This window comes from Apus apus, chromosome 2 (genome assembly GCF_020740795.1).
Source record: "Apus apus isolate bApuApu2 chromosome 2, bApuApu2.pri.cur, whole genome shotgun sequence".
Classification (NCBI taxonomy): Eukaryota; Metazoa; Chordata; class Aves; order Apodiformes; family Apodidae; genus Apus; species Apus apus.
In genome coordinates, this window is record NC_067283.1 from 127,863,053 (window position 1) to 127,887,608 (window position 24,556).

The window sequence follows — 24,556 nt, forward strand, 5'->3', positions numbered from 1 at the left end:
CTTGAATTGTGAATTGTGATTGCTTAGATAAATGCACTAAAAGACTGTTCTTACTTTGGCTTCCAGAAATAACTCTTTCTGTTTTTCTGCGAGGTACTGTTTTGTAATTTACAACATCAGTCTCCTTGTGTGAATCTCTACAGATATCTCAGCAACCTCTTCAGGAGCAATGTGCCCTGAATACTATTTCCCTCTGCTTTCCAACAGTAAAAGAATAATGCTCTCACAAAGCTGTGCTAAATTAGACTAGCTTTTTCTGTGCTAACTCTCTATTGTTATGTATGATTTGTGTCAGTATGGTTAAAGAAAAGGATGAAACATCCCAGCTTTCTGGGTGGCCTAAAAAACATGTCATCTTGCCTCAGGTTCTCCACAAATGTACTTGAGCTTTCCTTTAAGTTTCACATCTGAATTTTTGAATCCCCGTAAAGGAAAGAAAGATTGAAGCAATCTCTGAATGTAACTCTTAAAAGTTGGAAATAGGACTAATGAAATCTCAGTGTGGGTCCCTAAGAGATAATTTAGTGGTAGGCACTGAATAAAGCATGCTGTGTGATTTGCTGATGAATCTTGTGAGATTTACTTAGATGCAGGATCAGCCACACTGAGAGCAGAGCAATAATTCAAGCACATCTCCTGGGTGACAAAATTGCTGTCTTCTTGTAGCTGAGTTAGTGCTGAAAGGTGCAACAAGCTAGCTCATTTTTTTAATAAAAGGCAATAAATTTAAAGCACCCAGCTGTTCTGTAAAGGCATCATAAAAAAGGGAAAATGTGTAGTGACTTTATTTTAAAAAAAGGTTTCTAATGAAAGCTTAACACTAATTTGATCTAATCACACTGGAAAAATTTGCCTTTTTCCCCCAAGACATTTAGATCCTGTTCATAGATATTCTACTTTAACACTTTCCAGTTTTCTCTTAGCTGCAGGATGTCCACTATTCTTCAAAAGAACATTTTCCCTAAAGACCAGAGACTGTATCCCTGGTTATCATCTATAGGTTTATGCAAGCAAGCAGAGTTTGAATCCTGACTAACTAGTCCCATTTGCAGAGCTAAATTTTCCTTCTGGCAATAAGAAACATTTGGACCTATTAGTTGATAGTAATGAAAATTTGCTGTCATTAAGTCTGTATTCTCTTTCTCCCTATTTTCTTAGCTTAGTGTTATTTTTCTGTTCAGCAGAAAAAGTTTTGAGGTTTGGTTGGGTTTTTTGTTTGGTTGGTTTGGTTTTTTGTGGGTTTTGTGTTTTGTTTTTTTTTCTGTCAGGCTCATTCTATGTTTGTCCCCTTTTACTGTATAGGCTGCTTGCTTGCTTGAGAATTTAGTTCAAAGCTCTTCTGCATTCTCTATTATTTGCTATGCTTAAGTATCAGCTGAAAATTTGGCCATTTCCCAAGACGTTTAAACAATTATTATTTTTCTTTATGCTTACTTTCTTTTGTGTTTCTTTAAAAACCCTAAAGCAAAGCAAAATTAACCTGATCTTTAGATAGGTTAACATTTCTAAAAGGGAAAAATCATTGTTAAATAAATGGGGCCATGTTAGTACTAACAAAACTCTCTGTTCCTATTTAACTTATTCCTTATGTTTGAGTCCATTTGATTATTTCTATTGAAGTACATTAAAACATACATAGTTTAATGCAGACTAAAGACACTGATAAATGCAATTTTGCATTTAATACAGTCAAATACCCTATTTTTTTCCTCCATGTAAACAGAAGAGACTTTAAAGGACAGTAATGGTAAAAACTTAGCTCCAGTCAAATACCTGGAAATTGACTTGTTTCTTCTTTATTAAAAAAATTTCTCCAGGTATTCCTGTTCATGTGGTCTGCAGACTGAAAAGACTTCTACCCTTAGAAACTCTCTTCTATGAATTGAGACATCAGCGCTTCTTCGCACTGATAAAATAACACACTGTCAAATATTTGATGGTGGAGGGATGGTGAGTTGATCACTCAGATGACTGACCAAGTCACAGTCTCAAGAATTCAGGGTAGAGGCAAAAATACTGCTTTTGTTCATGCTTCTCTCACTGCAAGGTGCTGAGAAGTCAGGTGAGGTGAATTCTGTCTTTTTTTTGGAAAGAAGCTTGCCTGAACACACTTCTACATTTCTAACTCATGCTTGTCTCTTTTGCCTTGACCTAAATAAAACAACATTGCGTATCTTTGGTAGAAAATGAATTCATGTCCTTCAGAGCCAATCTTCTCAGATGATGTTTTTTTTGTTGGTTTTTTTTTTTTGTGTGTGTGATGCCTTTCTCTTATTGAGTTTTGAGCAGTGATTGTCTGGACTGCAGTCATGTCTCAGCATCTCTGACAAACAAATATGACTTATTCAAAATGTGTAACAGAAAGCACTAGGAGAGCTCGGATGAGCTCAGGGACTCCCACTGGTGGTCTAAGGGCTGCAATTGCTGTTGTTGTAGGGCATTTTACTTTCCCCCTTTTCTATGCAGGGATCTGCAGCTCCCTATTTGACCCTCTGACAAAGGAGTGGAGCACTGACTAATGTGTTGCTTTTACTCCTGACAGCATTTGATCATGCACACCCAGTTACTCCTAGTACAGCACCTGCATCTCCATCACACACGCTGTGCACCTCACACAGCGGCTTTGCAGTATCCATATACTAAATGTCTGTGGGGTGGGCCTGGTTTTGATCTAACATTCATATTTGCACCCATTTCAAGGCCCTGTTATGCTGCTGGAGCAGCATAAACAGGCAGTAATGGTGTGTACCTGAGAATTAAGCGCTATTTAAATGGGAAGTTCTCGGTTCTGTCACCCTGACTCAATTTCATGCAATACTTTACTGTACAAATACTACTAGATTAAGTGGGTCTGTTTCTGTAAGAAAGGGCAGCAAAATCAGGCTGCCTGCACTTAAGCCCAGTGGGAAATAGGATATTAACTGCCTCTGTTGCAGAAGAAGAGCTGTTGAAAAAGAAATATGTAACACTAGGAAAGAAAGAACAGGTCAGCAGGATAACACACCTTGAAGAACACAAGTGGTGATTATATGTCATCATTTGTCAGTATTCCTCTTCTGTAATCTAGAGCGGTGCTGGCAAAGCTAGCTGCAGAGCTCAGGAGTGACTCTAATGGGATGTTGGCATACCTGAATGGCTTAAGTAATGTGAACTGAGCGTGATCTGCCTTTATCGGCAGCAGGCAAACAGAAGACAATTTGGTCAAAATGCTTTCTGTTATATTTTCAAGGATGTTCTCTGTAGAAGAAAATATTGCTTTGAAATGTATTTGTTTTGAAGCACTTACATTCACAGAACTCACATAACCTCTGAGAGCTCAAGAAGAAAGATTTGAGAGAAACTTCTGTGCATAACAGACACTATACTTAAGAGCTTCATTTTCCCAGCATGCATAATTCTAAATACTGAATGATGGCAATTACTAAGGGCATTTGTAGAGCGGGGTGTTGAGGAGTGTTGTCATATTATATTAGTTATGAGTAATAGCTGCTGACTTTGGAACAGTGATGTGAAAATCAGACCACTTCAGAAGCTCAATTTGGAGGCTGGGAGAGTCATGCAAGGTGACTGATCAGTACTGATGTAGGAAATGTCTTAGAGGCAGATAACTGCTGTTTTATGCATAAGTAGTCAGGGTCCCAATATTTTTCCTATGCAAATCAGGTCAAAATTCAGGTTAACCTGATTAGGATTGTCTCCTTGCACAGAAGGATCGTCTGTTGCTATATCACCGAGAAGAGTTATAATTATATTTTAGATGTAGAAAAGTTATGAATTCCAGCATTTACATAATATGCTGAATCTAGAAGTCCCTAGGAAAGTCCCTAATATCACTTATTGTGTCTATAATCTTTTTTCAGAGAATCGAATGAGGAAGGTACTTTTCCATGAACTTAGGAAGGCATTTTGAACTGGTATGCATGGTATGCATTTGTCCTGATCCTCTCATAGACATACACTGAACATTCCAGCACACTGCTTGCTCATTTTGGTAGTTTGCCTAAAACAGTGTGATATCCATAGGTAATGATGCTTAAGTTTTTTTGTTGCATCTCGTCTTTCATTTATATGGGGTCACCTTTCCCATTTTTAAAGAAAGACTCCCACAAAAGAAGAGTGTTCAGGGGACACTGGCAGAGACTTGCAATGTCTCAGGGAGGAAGGAAGATTTCTTCTAATCTGGGCTGTAAGTAATAAAATGTGGCCAGGCAAATCATTATTCTTCTCTAGAAAAGTTCAAATAAACCATAAGGGAGATATTATGAACTCATCCAGCATGTAAGAAAACTCATGTTCTCATTCATTCACGAGGTGACAATAAAGAATTTATTTTGTGTCTTGCATATATATCATGGATGTCAGAAGTATTGCTTTCTGTCATGACTTAAAAAGATTTTCTGGTGAACTTCTCCCATCTTCCAAGGAAGATGTTTATTATACTGGGAAAAGTGTTTTTGCTGTCATAATCTAAACTCTATTTTAGAATGGAATTAACTGTATTTACAAAGGACTGTTTTTAACATCTGGGAGTCTAGATTAGGAGTGCTGCTATTGTAAATAGAATTACCATAAGGAAAAATTTTATAAATGTGGAATTACTTTGGACTATGTAGGGGCTTACTGAATGTAATAAAGTATATCAGTCTCAAGATTTTCATAAGCTGTGCCTAGTTAGGAAGAAGTATATGTTGCAGTGAGATTGGTTTAGTTGCATGTTTTAGTTAAATATAGTGACACTCAATTCTCTTGGCAAAGATGTAATTTTGAAGGTAGTTCCTCTGATTTGTCTCTGTTACCTCATTTCCCCTCTTCAAACAGTGAGGCTCCTATTTCTAGAATCTATCTAGTTTCATCACCAACATTAGCTGATAAATCTGAACATTAATGAATATTTTTGGACATTGAAAATTATAGAAGTGCTTTTGTATATGTGCTCTTTCGAAGTAATTTCTTTGCTCCTCTGTTCCAGTGCTAGTTTTTGCTTTTGTATGACATAATTTTCATTAAGTGGTTGGACAGAAAAATAAATGTGCTGCTGCTTAGATTATGGCTCACATTATTTTAGGATTAAAAAGTGGATTGTTGTGCTGTGGTGAGTTACTGAATATTTACAGTAATATACATGCTTAATTCTTAGGGTGAGAAGCAATTTTATTTTATTTTAAGAATATGAAAGGAAGGAGAAGCAGAAAAATGTGTGTATTTTGAATATATGAATTTCTACTGTCATATCCTGGATACAGCCCCATTCTCTAAGTAGTAAGGCTCATACTGATTGTAAGAAAGAGCTGTGTAATTTTTAGTGCTTAAGGTAAGGTTTGGTTTTGTGTCTTTTGACAGTTCTGGGTCCTATTTCTTCTTAGGTATTGCTTTACTTTTCAAGCAAAGCATAACTAAAATTCAGAATTAAAAATAGACCATAATATGCACTGAGTCTGAATCCATTATGTGATGTTAGGTGTTGCTTATGACAAGAGTGATTGTATTATAACCTGACCTGGGCTATTTTTTTGTATAATTTTAATAAACATTTTCATAAGCTTTCCCTTATAAGTGTTCCTATAAAAGGGATTTTAAATATGAAATAGGGAGGAAAATCTATTTTTTTCAAATCAAACTCTTTGGCTGCATTCCTAGGAATGCTGTTGGTACCTCTTTATCTTCTTTTGATAATTCTGGGGAAGAGAGGTTAAACTGCAGTAAATCTCAGTCTGTACTATAAATTATATATTTAATTATGCCCATTCCCTGATAGATAGGTAAGAACTTTCACATTCTGTCCTAGTTTGAGCCAGGACAGGACCAATTTTCTTTTAATAATTTTACTTTTCAGTTAAATCTCTTCTAAGTAGCTGCACTTGATGAATTCAACAGCATGCTTTCCAGTCAGTGTCTGCTTCTAGGACTGCTAAGACTCAATGTTTATAGTTATCATTGGAGAATGGTATGGAGACTCAAGGCCACTGCTGGGTTCTGAAAAACATCTTACACTCCGGAAACAAAAGAGAGTAGAAGGGTCACTGCAGCCACTCTCCTGTGGGGAGGAGCAGACCAGATGGGTGTCCAAAATTGGCCAAAAGAAGTATTCCATCCCATACATGTAATACCATGCCTGTAATATAAATCTGAGGGATCATGAGGGTCAAGCTCTTTTCACCCATGGCTGGCACCCTGGGAGGACTCCATCCATTTATCTGCCGTTGATCCTGATCCGTGTGTTCCTCCATCCAGCTCCCATCTGCCACTGACTCCAGGAGCCTAGTCTGGGACTTTTCTCAGGGCCTGTCCTGCAGCCTCGGTGGTGATGTGAGTGCTATTGGAGGGTAGTGTGTTAGTGGTTTTGTATATATTTCTATCTATTTCATTATTTTCTTTTAAATCATTACTGTTTAATAAAATCTGTGTAGTTTAGTTTTCAATCCATAAGTCTTTCTCCCTTATTCTCTCTGCTTTCCCTTTCTGGGAGGGGAGAAGGATTAATAGAGAGCACTTGTCAGTTGTTTACTTGCCAGCTCAGCATTAAACCATGACACATTCCCAGGTCTGCAATCTAAATTTATTATTTGTAGCAGAATTTTTTTCCTAAGTAAATGCAATGGAAGTACAATAAAGCTTCCTTTCTGGAAGCAGGATGGTGATTTTTTTCTCCCGTTCAGGAAACTTCAAAACCATATGGAAGTCTTGAATTTGGTGCATTTACATATACTTGAAAAAGTCTACTTTTAAATAGGGCAGCACTGTATCATTTTAAAGCACTGAAGAGTAAGTAATATAAAATCAACCAAGAGGATAATCTCTGACATTTACAAACATTTATAATGGCATTAGTTCCAAGTAAGTTAGCTGAAGCAATCCAAACCTGTAGACCTGAACAAATAAATAAGCATGGTTTGCCACCAGCTATTTCATATATCAGTATTGTTGTGGAGCTTTCTGCATCCAAATAAGCAGAGACATTTGCCGGATTTATCTGAGGCTTCCTTCAGTCAAGACATTGTCTTCTTTACTAGGAAGTATTTCACAAACAGGTAAAAAATGCTATCTTGCAAAATTTTCTGGGCTTTCTGGAATTTCTGCTGCAGTGTTTTAGAGCTAGTCTGAAAAGAATGGGCTTACAAAAGACTCAGTGACAGGCTTTGAAGGTGATACTCATTTGGATTAGATGTCCTCGACTGGCAAGTGTGGCAATTTTTCCCTTGCTACCTGTGAAACAAATCTTTCTTTATGCAGCTCTAACCAGCAGTTAGACTGTGTTGCCAGTGCAGGCCTGAGTTTGCCTTTGATCCAAAACTGACTGGTCCAAATTCTCTGAACCCAAGCCAGTTCCAAAGCAGCTTTCTGCAAGCACTGAGGAGTGCTGGGGAATGGGCCTGTGCAAATTTTTAGCGTGAGCAAAGTGTGTGCTTAGTATCAGGAAGGAGAGCTAAGCATAGGTGTGCCTGCTCTTGCTTAGCCTCCGTCCCTTGCCACAAGTGCCACAATGACTTGAAGTCATGTAATGTGGCTCTGTGTAGAACAGGAAGACCAGTATTGTGGCCAGCACGCCTGTGGGAAATAGGTCACTGTGGCACAAGTGACATTGGTAGTATGAGTGTGCAGAAGAGAGTGGCTGGGGGAACACTTTGTGCTTTAGCCCATTCTTTGGTTCAGTGGGTGCTGAGTGGGGAAGGCATGGCTGCAGGGCTGTGCCATGCTGCCTCCCCACCAGTGTGGGGATATCATCCATGTTATTCCTCAGGGAAAAATGTGAAGAGGTTTCTGAGTCAGCAGTCTGAGGGCCAAAAGAGTTTGGAGACTTAAGCAGATTTTACTGGCTGAGAGAGTTGGGGCTGTTCAGCCTGGAGAAGAGAAGGCTCCAGGGAGACCTTATAGCAGCCTTCCAGTGCCTGAAAAGGCTACAGGAAAGCTGGGGAGGGGCTTTGCACCAGAGAGGGTAGTGATAGGACAAGGGGTAATAGTTTTAAGCTGAAAGAGGGTAGATTTAGGTTAGACATCAGGAAGAAATTCTTCACCATGAGGGTAGTAAGGTGCTGGAATAGGTTGCCCAGGGAGGTTCTGGAAGTCCCCTCCCTGGTGGTGTTTAAGGCCAGGTCGGATGAGGCCTTTTGCAACCAGTTCTAGTATGAGGTGTTCCTGCTCATGGCAGGGGGTTGGAACCTGATGATCTTTAAGGTTCCTTCCAACCTTAACCATTCTGTGGTTCTATGATTCTCTATTGCAGTAATCCCTGTTCAGAGACTCAAGTAAGAGTGTGCAGACTGGGGCTGACCAGTGGCAGAGACCCTTGGTAGGACAATATTCATCAGTGTCCCAAATCCCAACATGAGCAGTGCTCAGGGAAACCTCTATCCCTCCAATCTCAGCTCCAACAACTCTAATTATTTACCCTGAGAACCATTTAAGACAATTAAACTAATGTGGTGTTCAAAACTAAAAGCTTGATTTAAAAGTAGGGAATTTAGGGAAGCACAACTGAGAATTGAATTTGGCTCGTGAAGCCTTTATTTCTGGTACTAATGTTTAAGATGGAAACAACCCAGCTTGACTTCCAGTTCTCCAGAGTGAATTTGTAGGCTTGAGATTTAGAAGAAAAAGCCCTTTTTCTGGTATATTGATATATTTAACCTGCAAATCCATAAGAGAAGATAAAAATGCAATTCTCACAATAGTTTGATAGCATTTTTCAGAGAAAAACCACATTTAAAAACTGGAAGCAGTGCTAAATGCCAATTGTAAGATGCGTGCTTTTAATGCTGATTTCCTGCTACCATCTATTCTTTAACAAAAAGGCAGTCTCGGTTTCTGGGTCAGAAATAAGGCTCTCGTAGTAACTTTGTACTTCTTGAAGGATGTCGTGTGCTTGAAACCAATTCACTCCTGTGGTGCTGTGCTGCAGGAGGTCATCTGAAAAGTTTAAGATAACCCAGGACTATTTAAATCCCAGTTTTAGCAAAGGTCTGTTAGTTTTATGCAGTAGCACTATTTGGCCAAGACTATGTGTAGATTGATTCTTCAAAGTTGAGTGCACATCTAAGTAAGACCTAGAGGCTTGCTGCAAATAGTTTTATGTTTATTTTTTTCAAGACTTCCTTTATAAAAGTTTCTAACTGGGTGATGCTTTCTAGTTTATACCAAACTTTTGTAATGGTGAAATGTAGAGTACAGAATGATTGTCCTGTCTGTAACTGCAACTACAGCCTAATGGAATATAAAGCTGTTGTCCCATTCTCTACATTATTGTTCTAATGAATGCCTGCTTTTTTTTTTTTCCTGGTTTGTTTTGTTTTGTTTTTTTGCAAAATATGTCACACTAATAAGCTTCTGAGTTAATAACATATTATATTCCCAAAATTGTTAAGATTGAGTTTTTTGTAAATAGTTATTGACTACTGGTAAAAACTGAAGGGATAAATTATTGCACTGCCATGGTGTGTAATCTAATGCTTTTAAATGTATGGGGTTTTGTGGGAGCTGGAAGACGTGCTTTTTGTTACCAGCTGTCTGAAATTACTATTTTACCCTATTTTTTTGGTCTTGTTTTTATTCCTTTGCCAAATGAAGTTCATAGATTGATTGTGAAAAAAAATCTGGTAAACAGTTTCATCTGCTGGAATACCTTTTAGCAAATTTAGTTAGAGTTGTTTAGAAGAAACCCAAGAAACCAATATTTACAAATATCACCATTTTGAAAATGAACATTGAGTAGTACAAATAAGTCTGGAAATGTCTTGAAATTGGCAAAAAAAAATTAAAGGAGGGTATGTTCTTCCTGAGGTGAATGTCCTGCTCTCTCTGCGGGCAGCTTAGAGAGCGTAGCACCCACAGGGTGTGCTGGAGGTCAGTTACACTGGGACTCTTCAGCAGGGAATGCAGAAAACCCAAAGGACACACAGGGTGCTCCTAGTCACTAGTCTGGTGTTGGCATTGCCACCAGCCTTTCCCTGGGGGAAAACTGACTTTATACCCTCTGGTCTCGGGGAGGCGGTGGCATGTGCTGTACCTGGCTGCAGCACCAGAAAAGCACAGACGTGACTCCCAGTGAATGGATTTCATTGACCCTTGTTCCCTCCTTCTGGGGTATGAGTGAGTAGGAAATCCTGGTGCCTGGCTCCAGGGCCCACCCCTATGGGCTAGCCCACCACCTTGACACAAGGCAGTGAGCCTTTCTTGCCATGCCAATGGTAGTAAATCACTCGTAACTTTTTCAGGTGCTGAAGTGGAGTCCTCATGCTTGTTCACCTTGTCTTGTTTTGTCCTGGATCTTCACTTTCAGCTTTAGCTGTGGGTTCACAGTATATTTAGCAATCTACAGTGTTGGTAGATATATAATGCTAGAAAGTAACTGCTTGAATTACTGTTTTGGACATTCAGTGGGTTTTCTGGGCTTTCCAAATATTTTCTGTCCTTTCTGTTCTCCTGTTAACTTGGGAATGCTAATAATTGAAACCCACTCTTTATTCAGAGAAACATGGGAAGTGGTTTAGCAATGCTGCATATATTACAAACACTTGAAATTTTACCTTGCCTATAATGGAAGCTAAGGACAGAATCCAAATTGAGACATTGGTGTTAATCCTTGGAAGTAAGATGAAGTCCACAAATTGTTTATTTGACAACTTAGTTTATTGGTCTGGCTGCTGCTGTCCATATAGACCACCTATCCCTTCTTGATAAAGAGATCATTTATCGTGCAGAAACATGGCTCAGTTTTTTCTGTGCTGGTGCACACAACTAATGCATGTCATTAAAACGATCCAGAGGGAGCAGTTCAGAAGATGAGAAGATAATTTACTCACCATGTGCATTCAGTCCTTGGCCTCCTTGCTGAGATTCCCCTGCTGGTTTGGATTCTGTTTTCCGACATAAACCTCCTGCACCTGTAATAACCAGAAACATAGTGAGCCTACTAGTTTAATTCAAGGATAGGATGGTACAAATTCTGTTGGCAATCTTGAAATGCCTGCACACCAATGCAGGCAGCACGGGGAATAAAAAGGAGGAGTAAGAGGTCTAAGGGTTATGATCTGGTGGCAATTACAGATACATGGTGGGACAGCTCACATGACTGGAATGTGGTCATGGATGGCTATGTGCTTTTTAGGAAGCACAGGTCAGCGAAGCGAGGCAGTGGAGTTGCTCTGTATGTGAGAGAACAACTAGAATGTATTGAGTTCTGTCCAGGGGCTGATGAGGAGCAAGTGGAAAGCCTGTGGGTACGAATTAAGGGGCAGGCTGGCATGAGTGATACAGCTGTGGGGATCTATTACAGATGTCCTGATCAGGATGAAGGAGTTGATGAGGCTTTCTACAGGCAACTGAAAGCAGCCTCGCAACTACAGGCCTTGGTCCTCATGGGGGATTTTAACTACCCAGGTATTTGCTGGAAGGCCTACACAGCAGCCATTCACAGTCTAGGAGGTTCCTCCAATGCATCGATGAAAACTTCTTGATACAAATGGTGGACAAACCAACTAGGAGAGGAGTGCTGCTGGATCTTGTGCTCACCAACAAGGAGGGTCTGGTTGAAGCGGTGATGGTCAATGGCAGCCTTGGCTGCAGTGATCACGAGATGGTGGAGTTCAGGACACTGTGTGGGAGGAACAGAATACCTAGCAGGAAAGGAAGAAGTCAGAGAGTTGTGGTCAATGGGACAAAATCTAGTTGGAGGCCTGTGACTAGTGGAGTCCCTCAGGGGGCAGTACTGGGACTGCTGCTGTTCAGTATTTTCATCAATCACCTGGATGAGGGAACAGAGTGTGCCCTCAGCAAGTTTGCTGATGACACTAAACTGGGAGGAGTGGCTGACACACCAGAAGGCTGTGCTGCCATTCAGCAAGACCTAGACAGGCTGGAGAGTTGGGTGGGGAGAAACTTGATGAAATTCAGCAAGGGCAAGTGTAGAGTCTTGCATCTGGCGAAGAACAACCCCATGTACCAGTACAGGTTGGGGACTGACCTGCTTGAGAGCAGTGTAGGAGAAAGGGACCTGCGGGTCCTGGTGGACAGGAGGATGACCATGAGCCAGCAATGTGCCCTTGTAGCCAAGAAGGCCAGTGACATCCTGGGGTGTATTAGAAAGGGTGTGGTTAGAAGGTCAAGGGAGGTTCTCCTCCCCCTCTATTCTGCCTTGGTGAGGCCGCATCTGGAATATTGTGCCCAGTTCTGGGCCCCTCAGTTCAGGGAGGACAGGGAACTGCTTGAAAGAGTCCAGCACAGAGCCACAAAGATGATTAAGGGAGTGGAACATCTCCCTTATGAGGAAAGGCTGAGGGAGCTGGGTCTCTTTAGCTTAGAGAAGAGGAGACTGAGGGGCAACCTCATCAAAGTTTACAAATACGTTAAGGGTGAGTGTCAGGAGGACGGAGCCAGATTTTTTTCAGTGATGTCTAGTGATAGGACAAGGGGCAATGGGTACAAACTGGAACATAGGAGGTTCCACGTAAACATCAGAACAAGCTTCTTTACTGTGAGGGTGACAGAGCACTGGAACAGGCTGCCCAGAGAGGTTGTGGAGTCTCCTTCACTGGAGACATTCAAGACCCACCTGGACACGTTCCTGTGTGATGTGCTCTAGGTGATCCTGCTCTGGCAGGGGGGTTGGACTAGATGATCTTTCAAGGTCCCTTCCAACCCGTAGGATTCTGTGATTCTGTGTGATTCTTTGGAATTCAGAAAGCGCAACTCTGTTTTAAGCTGCAGACTCATGCCTAGTTCTGGCATTGCTACCTCTGTACAAGTTGAAAGCTGTGTTGGAGAAGACTGAAAGAGAAATATAATCACTAAAATATGAATCATATCAATTTCACTGGAAATAGGCCTGGTTTGATTCCACAAAAGAAAATATTGAGGGGTGGAGGGGAGTGACTGGATTTCAAGACATACTCTGCTGCAGGGATGTTGCACAGCACGATAGGTGAGCAAATGCTGTGGCCGTAGCAAGAGTTGGCTCCTTGCAGCTCTGTAAGCCCCTCCTGAAGCCATTGAGCTGTTGGCTGGAGCTTCTATGCCACCATCTTTCCATTAGTGTTTTCATGTTGTTATTCTTGTATTGTTCACATGGGCTCGAAATGCAAATCCTGACAGTTCTTTATTATGGTGGGATCTCATGGAAGTAGCTACCACTGGTTTGAGAATCACCAATCTTTCCCCTCTTTGTTTCCCTCCTGTGTTATAATTTCAATTTATATTAAAGAAACCAAATACTCTGCACAACAAAGTAGATAATAGTAATCCAAATGCTCAACATTATCCCATAATATATGTGGACAAAATCTTACCAATCAATCAAAGTACAGCACTTGCATCTGATTAGCTTACTCTGGTGAGAGCTAACTGCATGAGAAGGAGGAGCAAGCCATTGGGAATTTGAGTGGGTCTCAATGAAACATTTAGGAAGAGGGCAAAAGTCCCCCTCCTCCTCTTCATCCTCACCACCTGCCTCCATCTCCAATGGAGACACTGTCCAGAGGATGATGTTCACCTGGGACCTCATGGCTGCCCTTACTGGCTGGCCTCTGCTGAATTTTTCCTCCTCCTCTCCACATTTTCCCCTCTCCTGTCCTTTTTTCTCTGCCCTTCTGCTCTGCTTTTGTTTTTGTTTTCCCCCTCAAAATACTTGGTCTGTTAGAGTCAATGCGCATCATCAGCACTGGATGCTGACAATAAATCTTTGTGTGCGTTATGTTGCCTCAGCATCCTTTGTGCAGCAGGGCAATTGATGGGCAAGGCTGAAGTAGAAAGCTCTAAGAGAAAGTGAAAGATTGTGATCCGGACAGGTAAAAGCTGAAGAGGAAAGAGGGGTTGAGCAGCAGGACCTGAGGCCAGATGTAGTGCTGGTATGGGTATGCCGGTGTGGTTGTCCTGATCTCTGCTATCAAAGTGTTCTTGCTCTGGGCACAGTGTGTAACAGGAAAATTATGGGATGCTTTCAGCTCTCTTTGCAAACATACAGTTTTTCTGGAATAAATGCATCTTCACTGGCACAGATGTGTCAGTCACAAGGCCTCTTAGTGCCAGGAAATGTTTGTAGGATGTGTCTGTGCACGTTGAAGAAAGCAGGATGTAAACAGAGGCACAGGCTTACATCCCCAGCTGGGCTCAGCGTGTTTCTTCTGACAAAATGAGATACAGAATGTATCAACGTTCTTTAGCAGCCTATGAATCACTCTGGTCTTCCTGCAGTTTGCTTATTAAATGTCTGTTAAAAATTTTCTCCTGCTTCCTGGTACAGAGCGTGCTGAATGCTGGGCAAACCTCATATAGGGAGGTGAGCATCTCAGGCAATGAGCAGTCCTGAGGGTCTGTGATCCCAGAGGCTGGCTTGTGTGCTGCAGGGCTGTGGTCCCCAGTGAGGGTTTTGGCTGGGCACTACATTACACCAGCAGTCCCTGCCTCTGCCTGTCACCCCCAGCAGAGCTTCCAGCATCTGTCAGAAGCCTGTCTGCACATCTGTAGGGCCAGAAGACTGTGTAAAAAGTGACCTATTTTCACATTTGCTACTCCTTTTGCTTACAAAAGCAGATTTAGCATGGTCCTTATTTTGTTTTGATTCTATTGTCTATATACTGATTGTATATTCTATGGAAAAATATAAATAGCTGACTTATTCACAAAGACATACAATATCAGATATAATGTTGTGGGGTGTTTTTTTTTATTTGTTTGTTTTCTATTCATAAATAATTGATAAAACCCAGCAGATGTTATATCTTGTCTTGGAGAAGATAACATTCAATGAAGAAGAAAAGGAAACCTCTCCTTTTCCCGCAGTAAGGCACTGATAAATTATTCCATGATAGATAAGAATAGAACTTCCACCAGTAACAAAGCTTTGAAGAAAAAGCACATAATAGTAATAGTGGTAGCAATAATAAAAGATGAATGTATGCTTACACTGATAAAAACTCGTTTGCATAGAGAGCTTTCCATATTATTGAATCTAGAAGAAAAGCATTTGATTGCTCTTAAATTAAAAAAAATCACCAAAACCAAGCCACTGTACAAATGAAGTGGATCTGGGGCTTCGACTGACCATAAATAACTTCAAACTCTTTTCTTTTTACTTGCTTTTCTATAGTTGTGTGTGTCACAAAATTGAAATTCCAGTATAAGAAGAATCTGTAACTCCAGCTATCTTTGCATCTATCAAATAGGGACAATAAATAGGTCAAACACTTCTAAAAGAAGAAAATTCTCCTGGGAGGAAGTTCAAATAAGAAACCCAGTCCTGGCCCCAACTTTCCCATTTGGCTCCCTTTTCTTTCCATTGGCTTGGTCTTCATCACGCGGAATATTCCTTCAGCAAGTTTCTCCCATTGCTCTTGAGCTGCTATTAGTATCTAACAAGGATATCATGTAAATGAGTTGTCAGGATTCCTGGTCTATTGCACAGCATCTCTAAGCACACTCTCAGAGCACTTGAGAACACAGTCAGAGTTTCCACACCATTTGCTTGGTCACACTGAATCCTCCTTAGTCTGCTGCTCCTCTCTCCATGCTTGGTGACCTGCTGGGTGGTTTGGCCCAGGTGTGCTCCATGGCAAGCTGTTTGCCAGGTGTGGGTATGCCCTGCCAACCACTCAATCTGCTGACCTGTGCCTGGGACCTGCAGTGTTGCTGTGGCTGCTCTGATGGGCCTTGGGGATGGTAAAGGAAATCCATGCAGGTAGCTTCACCAGTGAAATCCACACCTGTCCAAGACAAATTTTTCCAGTGTTCTGGGTGTTGGTTGAGCCTGTCATTGGAATAAGACTACCAAGAACAAGGCCTAAACATTCACTGTTAATTACAGGCTAGATCAAGGGCTTTGTGCACAGACTTAAACTACTTATAAAGTCTCGTCTTGTTCACTCCATCCAATTCATCAATATGAAAAAAGTGAAGGAAAGATTAAATGAAATACAAGAGAATGAACCCAGAAAATGTGTCCACATTCTTATATTCCATGCAGTCCCTTGCTGATTACATCGTTTACTGATATCCATCTGAACTGGTGATGAATCTTTCCTATATATCTCTTCACACCTCCAGTGTAAATGAGCCTTACCTATCTGAGGTATATTTAGATAATTGGCTGACTGTTGTGCTCTGCAACTGGTTTCAGATTGACTCTGAATAGTGGAATAGTTGCTTGTGGTACAAAATAACAAATGGAAGCAGCTGAGAAGTCTGTCCAAGAGCAGTTTAGAGATGAGGGTTAAGCAGACCTTGTGAAACTGGGCACATATCTATGCATCGGTGGAATCACTTATGCCAAGGCTGAGTATGGCATTGTGAGCTATGAACTGGGTTTGCAAAGCTTTCTGTGTGTGCAAAATACCATATGAACTGAGCTTTTCTTGTTGGTCTTTGTCTAATGTGGGGAAGATTTTAGGTATTTTTAAGTTTGCTAGAAAGTAATGAAGGCAAAAATGGAAGCTTGCTATCTTGGAACAGAAACTACTCAGGTATTTAGTACACTAAAAGTACATTATAGGACATAGAAGTTTGAATCTCTGCTTTCTCTGGCTTGGAACAAGGACTTAAACATAGTTGTCCCCCTTTTCAGAGGCCAACACAACATAATTTGCCATTTGGCTCTCCTCTTAGGTCATTCTTCACCCATCCTCTGAAATGGCAAACAGATCTAAGGCATCTTTTCAGCACTGAAGTTACAAATGTCTCATTCTGGAAATGTTTGTGTGAAATGAACTTTTGTCAGAAATTAAGTTAAGCTTAACATTTTTTTCACCTGGCTCCTTAGTATATCCTTTAACCTGAGAATATGGCCTGGCTTGATCTTCAGCCAGCTCTCTGATCTGCATCTTCAAATTGACTGAATTACGTACTGGGCATCTAATGTCTCTTTAGAGATGAAAAAGTGTTATAACTTGTGGTTTTAAAAGTTGGAAGTTTTATTACGCTTGTCAACATAGATGTTTAGACTTATTGATATGGTAGGTGAGAGTTCATTGCAGCTTCATCAGGTATGTAAAAAAATTTTCATTGTTTTTATCCTGGGAAATGGTGTCTCTCTGCTAACATCTGTATGTCAAATGCAAGGGTGGGCTTGTTTGGAGTTTAGTTTATTAACAAAATGCTCAGGATCTACTCTACTTCTTGAGCTGATGGTTTGTAAATTGGCTCAGAGCTGAATCAGAGATTTTGCATTGTGTTGCCATTCATTAAATAGACTGAAGTAAAAAAAGAGCTGAAGGTCTGACTTCGTTGGCAGGCAGCAAGGGGGAAATCCTGAGCTTGCATTTCTGCCATTCAGTAAAAAATGTTGAATGCATCTGATAAAATGGAACATTATTCCTGCCCATTTTAATTCTCTCTAAAACTTTTGGAAGCTGATTTTCCACAACAAAATGTGAAGGTTTCTCTGCTTCTCTGTACCTGTCCTGGAAGATGCCTATTGCTCCCAGTTGCCTTTGAACTAATTGAGCTGCAGCTCAGATAACATGACTCAGCTTTGCCAGTTACATTAATTTGAACTTATCAAGTAGCTGAGAATAGAAATGAAAATAACTGAGCTAGAGTTACAGTTTTTCTGGCAAAATTTGACATAAGGACAATGTCTTTTTACTGGTTCTAGCTGAAGGGGAAGGTATATTTTACAGATGCAAAGGAATTTGTGCTGAAACTGTTCTCATTTTTCTTGAAGTGAAAGAATGGAGTCAACTTCTGAAGCAATTTATTTTAAAATCAAAACTTACTAAGAGATTGCAAGGAATGAAAAATAGTAAAAGAATGCCTGTGGACTAAATTGCATACTTGGAATGTTTTGTTAGTTATTTCTTTGATGTGATTCTCTGCTTACTTGGAATACTATATAGGTAAGAATGTTCCAGATTCTTGATGCAAGAGTAGTGCAGGTTTTTAAATTCTTAAATAGCAATATTTTAAGTAATATTTTGCAGATCCTAATGATTATTTTGAATTTCAACAGACTTACTCTGTTGAATGATTTCAAAGTAGTTTTTTCCATATGATCAGTGGGCTGAATGTTATAAAATGGAGGTCATTTACAATGACTCATGTTTTTTCAGTGATGGAGGCTTGCTTTTTTGTTTTTACAGTATTGCATAGCTTTCACCTGACTGTCCTCTCTTCTACCCAGTTACATATTAAATTATCAATATAATTTTTTATTAGTCTTCTAATAGAAAATGTTTTGGCTTTAAAGTACCAAACTGATTAAGAGCCAGTCTAGTTTTAGTGCCCAGCTCTGCCACAGACTTCTTGACTGGTCCTTGGCAAGTTACTTTATACCTCGTTCCCTGTCTGTTAAAGATCAGAGGAGGGTTGGTGGTTCATCCCTTTTCCATTCTTCTTCTAGAGAAGTGTTTAAACATAACTTAGATGCCACTGTATCATTAGTTCAAGTACATGTTTCCAGCTTTGCTTAAAAAAGCATGGATATATGCCATTAAATCCTTTCCTGAATCAGGATCACGGACAGGTTGTTCAAGGTAAGAAGCACCCTTGAGAGTCTGCATATGTTCCTACACTGTGTAGGGGCACCTGCCAGAGAGGAATGTTCAGAAGGCTTGAATGGTACATATGCTTGTGGGGGGAGTTGTACAAGGTCACTTGGATAATCTAAGTGGCAAGAATGTTTTGTTTTGGCTTGGGCTCTCTTCAGAGAAAGGACATTTTTTCATGTCTACACAGACATGTTCACACGTTGGTGCTGTTCTTTGGACTGTTCCCTTGCACATGGACCTTCATTAGTTCTATTACCAAAGCCTGTTGGGAGGGTGGGCTGAGGTTTCTGTTTCTCACACTAGAAGGTTAATTTATGGTCTGTTTCTTTGATTTCAACACGATTGTACCAGGGCTGCATATGAAACTGCTCTGAGGTCCTATTAAATCGGGAATGACTTTGTCTCCCTGTCCTCCAAAGGAGGAGTCAGCAGCTCCTCTCAGGCTGCCTGAGAAACTGGGACAGTGAGTTCTTGGCTGTTTCCATCTTGCTAAGCTAATGGTAAGCCAAACAGCCCAGTGAAGTCAGGTCTGGTCTGATGTCTCTGCCAGTCAGTGCTGACCATGAACACTGTGAGAAGCGACATCATTAAACTAAAATTCTCACTATGGAAGAAAAAGTTGTGGTTAAAAGAGATTTTAATCGTGTTAACCCCTGAAAGGCAAAATAAGTTTATTTTGATTCTGTATTTGGTTATGAGTATGATTACTTCCTTATTGCAAAACATGCTATGAATAACAACCCTAGATGCAGTCCTGGCAAGCATCACTGGTATTATTGGCAGTGTGAAAGGAGGATATTTGGTCTTTTGCAGAACTGGGCTGTTTATGATTAGAGTTGGTGGAAGGGAGGCTAGACTGTAATTTTACTGAATTAATCCCATGCTTGGACACAAATTTAATTTAATTTAATTTTTTTTTCCTGAGAGGAAGGTTATCTGGCTGAACATCCAGGGGCATTTACACTAGGTCTGAATGGCTCACATAATTTCATTTTTAAGTATGAAACTCATCTTGCATTTTGAATCCCCTTTCTTCTGCCAGTACCTAGAAGGGAGCTGGAGTGTTTTAGCTTCTCATCACCTATGAACAGTTGCATTATGTTCGGTTTTAATCAAGCTGTTTATAAACAAAATTCTTGCTCTTCAGGGCATTTCTCCTGAATGTTGAGGAGCTAGCATTCATTTAATTTTATAAGAAATGCATTGATAAACTGAATGAATTGATAAACATGTTTCTCCTTAATACATGATTGGTAGGAGTCATAAGAGGATAGTGAGGATTAGAATTATCTAAATAGGAAACAAAAATCTATGTTATAGTTGGTGCAACAGTGTTTGCTTCAAGGACTCAGTACGTTGAATCTGACTTGAATCAACTCTATGTGGGCAGCTAGGCATCCTTCTGGAAGACAATGCACAAACTTACTTAATCTATCTTACTGAGAATCTCCCCAGACTGGTTAGAAAGGTACTGAGGCTTCCCTTTATTTCTTTTTAGTCATATCATTTTCACCTGTATTCATTGGTGTTTCTTTTCCAGAGTAAACTGTGTGTGATTGATCCTCCCATGTTACTAAAAATTAAAGCATGATATAACTGACTTTCATTGCACTTCCATTTGTAGATCAAGCTGTTCTCTCCTTATGTCCCATGAGACCAAGATGTGGCATCAACTGTGAAGACAGTTTCCATCAGACATTTAAAACAAGGCAGAGAAATTAATGTGTGCATACCCATACATTTAAAAAAAGAGCTTCTCTCAGAGCTGGAATTAATTTTGCCATGTTTTTTTCCCCAGTCTCAGGTACCCCTTAGAAAGTGTTTTATTCTGGGTAAATGGATAAGTGAAAGGGTATCTTTTCCTTTCAGGTGATTTGATTCAGATTGAGTACAGATGAAAGCATACCTGACATTTATTTCCAAGACTGTATTTGGAGACAAGGTGACTCTATTCAGTGGCTGAGTAATGTGTTCATGCTGAGCAGTAGCAACATGCTAATGTACCACAGAATCCTTTCTTACAGGTCTTAAATAAACTGCACTGAGATTTCACTGACATAGTGTATCAGGCTTTAGCAAAGTAAATTGTTATGAGTTCACTTATATTCAGTAACCAATGCCAGTGAGTGTACTAATATATTTATTGTGATAGTTAAAATGGAAGATTTTAGCAGGTTTTGTGCAGTTACTGTGCTCAGAATCCCACAGAACAATACTGGTTCCTTTTCATATCATACCATATCATCTTTAGAAAACAGAATTCAAAGTTAGTTAGTTTTATTGCACAGATCTAACTTGAATGAGCCATCAGAAGCCCGATCTACTTCTAGCAAATTTTGTTATTGTTCCTGGTGGATAAAGGATCAAATTTTTCTGTTGTGGATTCTCTTCTGCTGTGGGGAAAGGGAAAAAAGGAGGATTGCTCAGCTGCCATTGTTGGTGGTGGCATAATATGAAGGTTGAAGCTAAAATGAGAGTTTTACTGGTTTTCAATAGCTTCCATGCCAGCTGGAGACTGCCAGAAAGTGTTGTGCTCCTGTCAGTTTCCATCACTGTTTTTAGAGCTTTTTGGAAAGGTGATGCTGTGGGTCTCTTTCTGCTGAGCCCCCTGTGCCTGGGGAATTACCAGAAGGGGAATATAGAGCTAATTTCTGGTCTTTCTGCAGACCATGAACAGCACTTAGGAAGTAGAGCATTTGGCCTTACGTGCTGTAGGTGAATTAAGCTGCTCCTTGCCCTTAGGTACTGCCAAAATATATATATCAAAGTTATGTTCCATGTCATTCTGATGTCTGCCCATGAATATCCTGAAAAAGTCATTTCATTGCTGACTTTCAGAGGGAAGTGTGAGTCAGAATTCTCTTGAGTGACTCTCTCTGCCTTTCCTGGTAATGATTTTGGACTTTGCAGTGGCAGGTCCTCGCTCTGGCCTTGATCCTGCGGGGAGGTCAAGGCCATTGTTCTCCAGTGCATGGCTGAGCAGGCTGTGGACCCAAGAAAAGTAGGTAAAATGCAAAAAAGAAGATACATTATTTTCAACTCCTTGCTTATCTGCTGCTTTGATCTCAGGGGCCCAGGATAACTAAAGGTGCTGAGGTAGCTGCAGACAAACAGTATTTTTACAAAGTTAAGGTGTAATCATCCAGGTGGGAGCAGGCAGGCTCTCACTGATGATGGATCAGGCTTTGCTTGAAGGCTTATGTCTGCTCACCACTAAGCAGTGACTACTGGATCAGCCTCAAGTTAATTTTATTATTTATACCACTTTTTGGAAGAAGTCAAGCAGTACAGAATGTGATAGTCACATTCTGGTGACTGTGTGGCCATGCCTCAGCTATCGCAGGCCCAAGTGTGGTGCTGTCATTGCTGGAGGTCACAAAGGGACTGCCCCATCAAAAACCCTTCATAACACAGATAAAAAAGTACAAGTGCTTGCATAATACCTGGTTATAACGTGATTGAAAATTTTAGCATTCAAAATTTTTCAAGAGATAGAAAGGGACACTTGTTTTCCGCCTCTGTAAGCTTATCTGAGCATATAAGCACTGGGAACAAGTTGATCTTGGAGTCACGTAGGTTCCTCAATACGGGAATATTTTCTGCTTGTTGTGGTTTGGTAGACTGCCTCTGGTAGTTCAGGCCTTGTCCTTGTACAGTTTTCCTCTCTTACCTCCCCTGAGCCTGAACTATGCTCCAGAAAGTAAGTTTTCATGTGGGGGAAATGTGTTTCCAATCCTTTAGTTGCAGAGGCAACTTTTAAAGTACCAAGTAGTAAAGTCTGTGTGAGTTTGCAGGCTGTATCTGAAATTAAGATATAAGCTGGCTTTGAACCACATAGCTTGCATATAACGAGGACAGTGTGCTGAATTAAAGTAGCTAACTGGCTGTGATGAAAAGCTGATACACAGGGCTGGGTCAGGGCAGCTACCTTGCTTCTGGACTAGCTTGTTCCAAGGAGCCTCTGGGATCTCTCTGCAGCACTGCACCATGCTGAGTGGGCACATGTCCAGCAATGAAAGGTTGTACAGTGTAAGCTGCTATTACTAACCTTACTGAAGTGCTGCCTGAGCCTGCATCCTGGCTCCTTTTCAGGCTATGACCCTGGAGTGCACAGGGCTGCTTCCTCATTGCATCCCATTGCTCTGATTTCAGCAGAAAGGAAAGCCAAGCAACCTCCAGCAGGATCCCAGCTGGGCAATCAAAATCCTGGAGCATGCTCTTTTCTTGGTAATTTGCTACAGCCTTAGGCAGTAAGGGTGGGATTCATCTCATTTAACTGAAAGCCATGGAAAGTTATCAATCAGCTCTGGACTGGTTGTGCAGGTTGCCTCAAAAGGAGAGAGTCAGGTCCTTCCAGTGGGTGCTTTATCTTACTCTGCATTAGATGAGATGAGTCACACTCCAGAGGTGTCTGTCTTTCTCCACTGACTGCACAGCAGGATCTTCAATGATTACATTGAACTTGATGCCAGTCTTTTACACAACTGAAGTTCAGTGAGATGCATCTTTTGGTGTTTGAAGCTGCATATAAGCAGTGGAACATTTGTTGTTCAGGGTACAGCAAGAGAAAAAGCACATTCCTAGTCAGAGGATCTAAACTACCTAGTATAAATAACAGCTTGTTTAAAATGATAAGAAGGTGATACGTGGGAACAAACCTAGACTGTGTAAGAAAAAGACAAACTCAAAAATCCCAGAGAGCCTAAAGAGTTCAGCCAAATCAGTGTATGCGTCTAGCTGGAGCAATCACATGAATACCTAAAACTAAGTTAGCAGGACACGTTTTATTGGTAGTAGTCTAAGGAGTATATTGCTTCATTTTTTTATTGTTTATTTTTTTTACTAGCCATAAATATAACGTATGCCTTTCTATTTAATTTCCAATAGATAGCAGCAGTTCACACAGAGTAGTTTTGGTTGTTGGTTTTGTTTTTTTTTTTTCAGTGAATGTACATGTGAATCAAAGAGGACCTTAAAATGTCCCTTTTTCACTCAGAAAGTTCAGTATAATCCTAATGCACGTAATAGATGCCGATTTTGTAACCACAGCTAATTTGTGATGAGTATTGTTGAAGGGTTGATTTTATCTTAAGACCAAGCCAGTTAAAAACACTTTCATTCACAACACCAAAGAATAAAAGGAAAAAATGGGGAAAACAGGTCTTGGTCATTTTTTTTGTAGATTAAAGTTACTTTAAATCCATTTGTTTAAAGAGAGCTTATTATAAAGCGCATTTTCCTCAGAAGCTTGATTAAAATAAACTCAAGAGTTGTTCTGGGAGCGAGAAGCATCAATGACTTGATATGCCCCCACAGACCATGTCTGGGCTGTTGAATTGAAATCTTCAGAGTTCTCGAGTTTAGTGCACACCTTGGCTGTGATGGAGTGGCAGTTTCAGATCACAGAACTGGAGAGGGTATGTGGTCATGTGTCTGCCAGGTGTCTCCTGAAGTGATTGTGGGCGTACAGAGCAGGTGGAAGCCATGGAGAGCTCTTGCAGATGTTTTTGAACATTTTTTGATAGATTGAGAGCTGTTCTTTGGGAAATGCTGAGAAAAAATTAGCATTACCACAGGACAGGCAGATCCCTAGAGGGCAGGAAAAAAAGTTTATAAAACAGGTTATCATTCTTATGTCATGCTGTACATTTATTTCACCTAAACTTCTGATTACACAGAACACATTTTTATATCAATAAATTATTTAATATTGCCTCTTGTATAGGTAATTTTATCTGCTGTCTTTCTCCTGACTCAGAATTAAAATTGCTACTCACTTATAAATGTCTGAGATTTCTGTACAGCATCTTTCCTCTGTAAGACCAGGTGCAGCCCAGTTTGGCAGAGACAAAGCTGTGGACAAGCACCTCACTTCCAGTAACCAAAGGCAGTTGTGTAGAAGTCAGTTCTCTTTCATTTCTGTAGAATAATTATAGAAATCCTTGTGTCTCTGTTATGAAATTATGCAAGATACTCAGTAGAATAGTAAAAGATGAAAATATTTAAAATAAATGTCAGTTACTTAGCCTTATTTTTTTTTTTACATGCTTACCTATTGCTATGTATTGATTGCACCAGTGAGTTGCAAG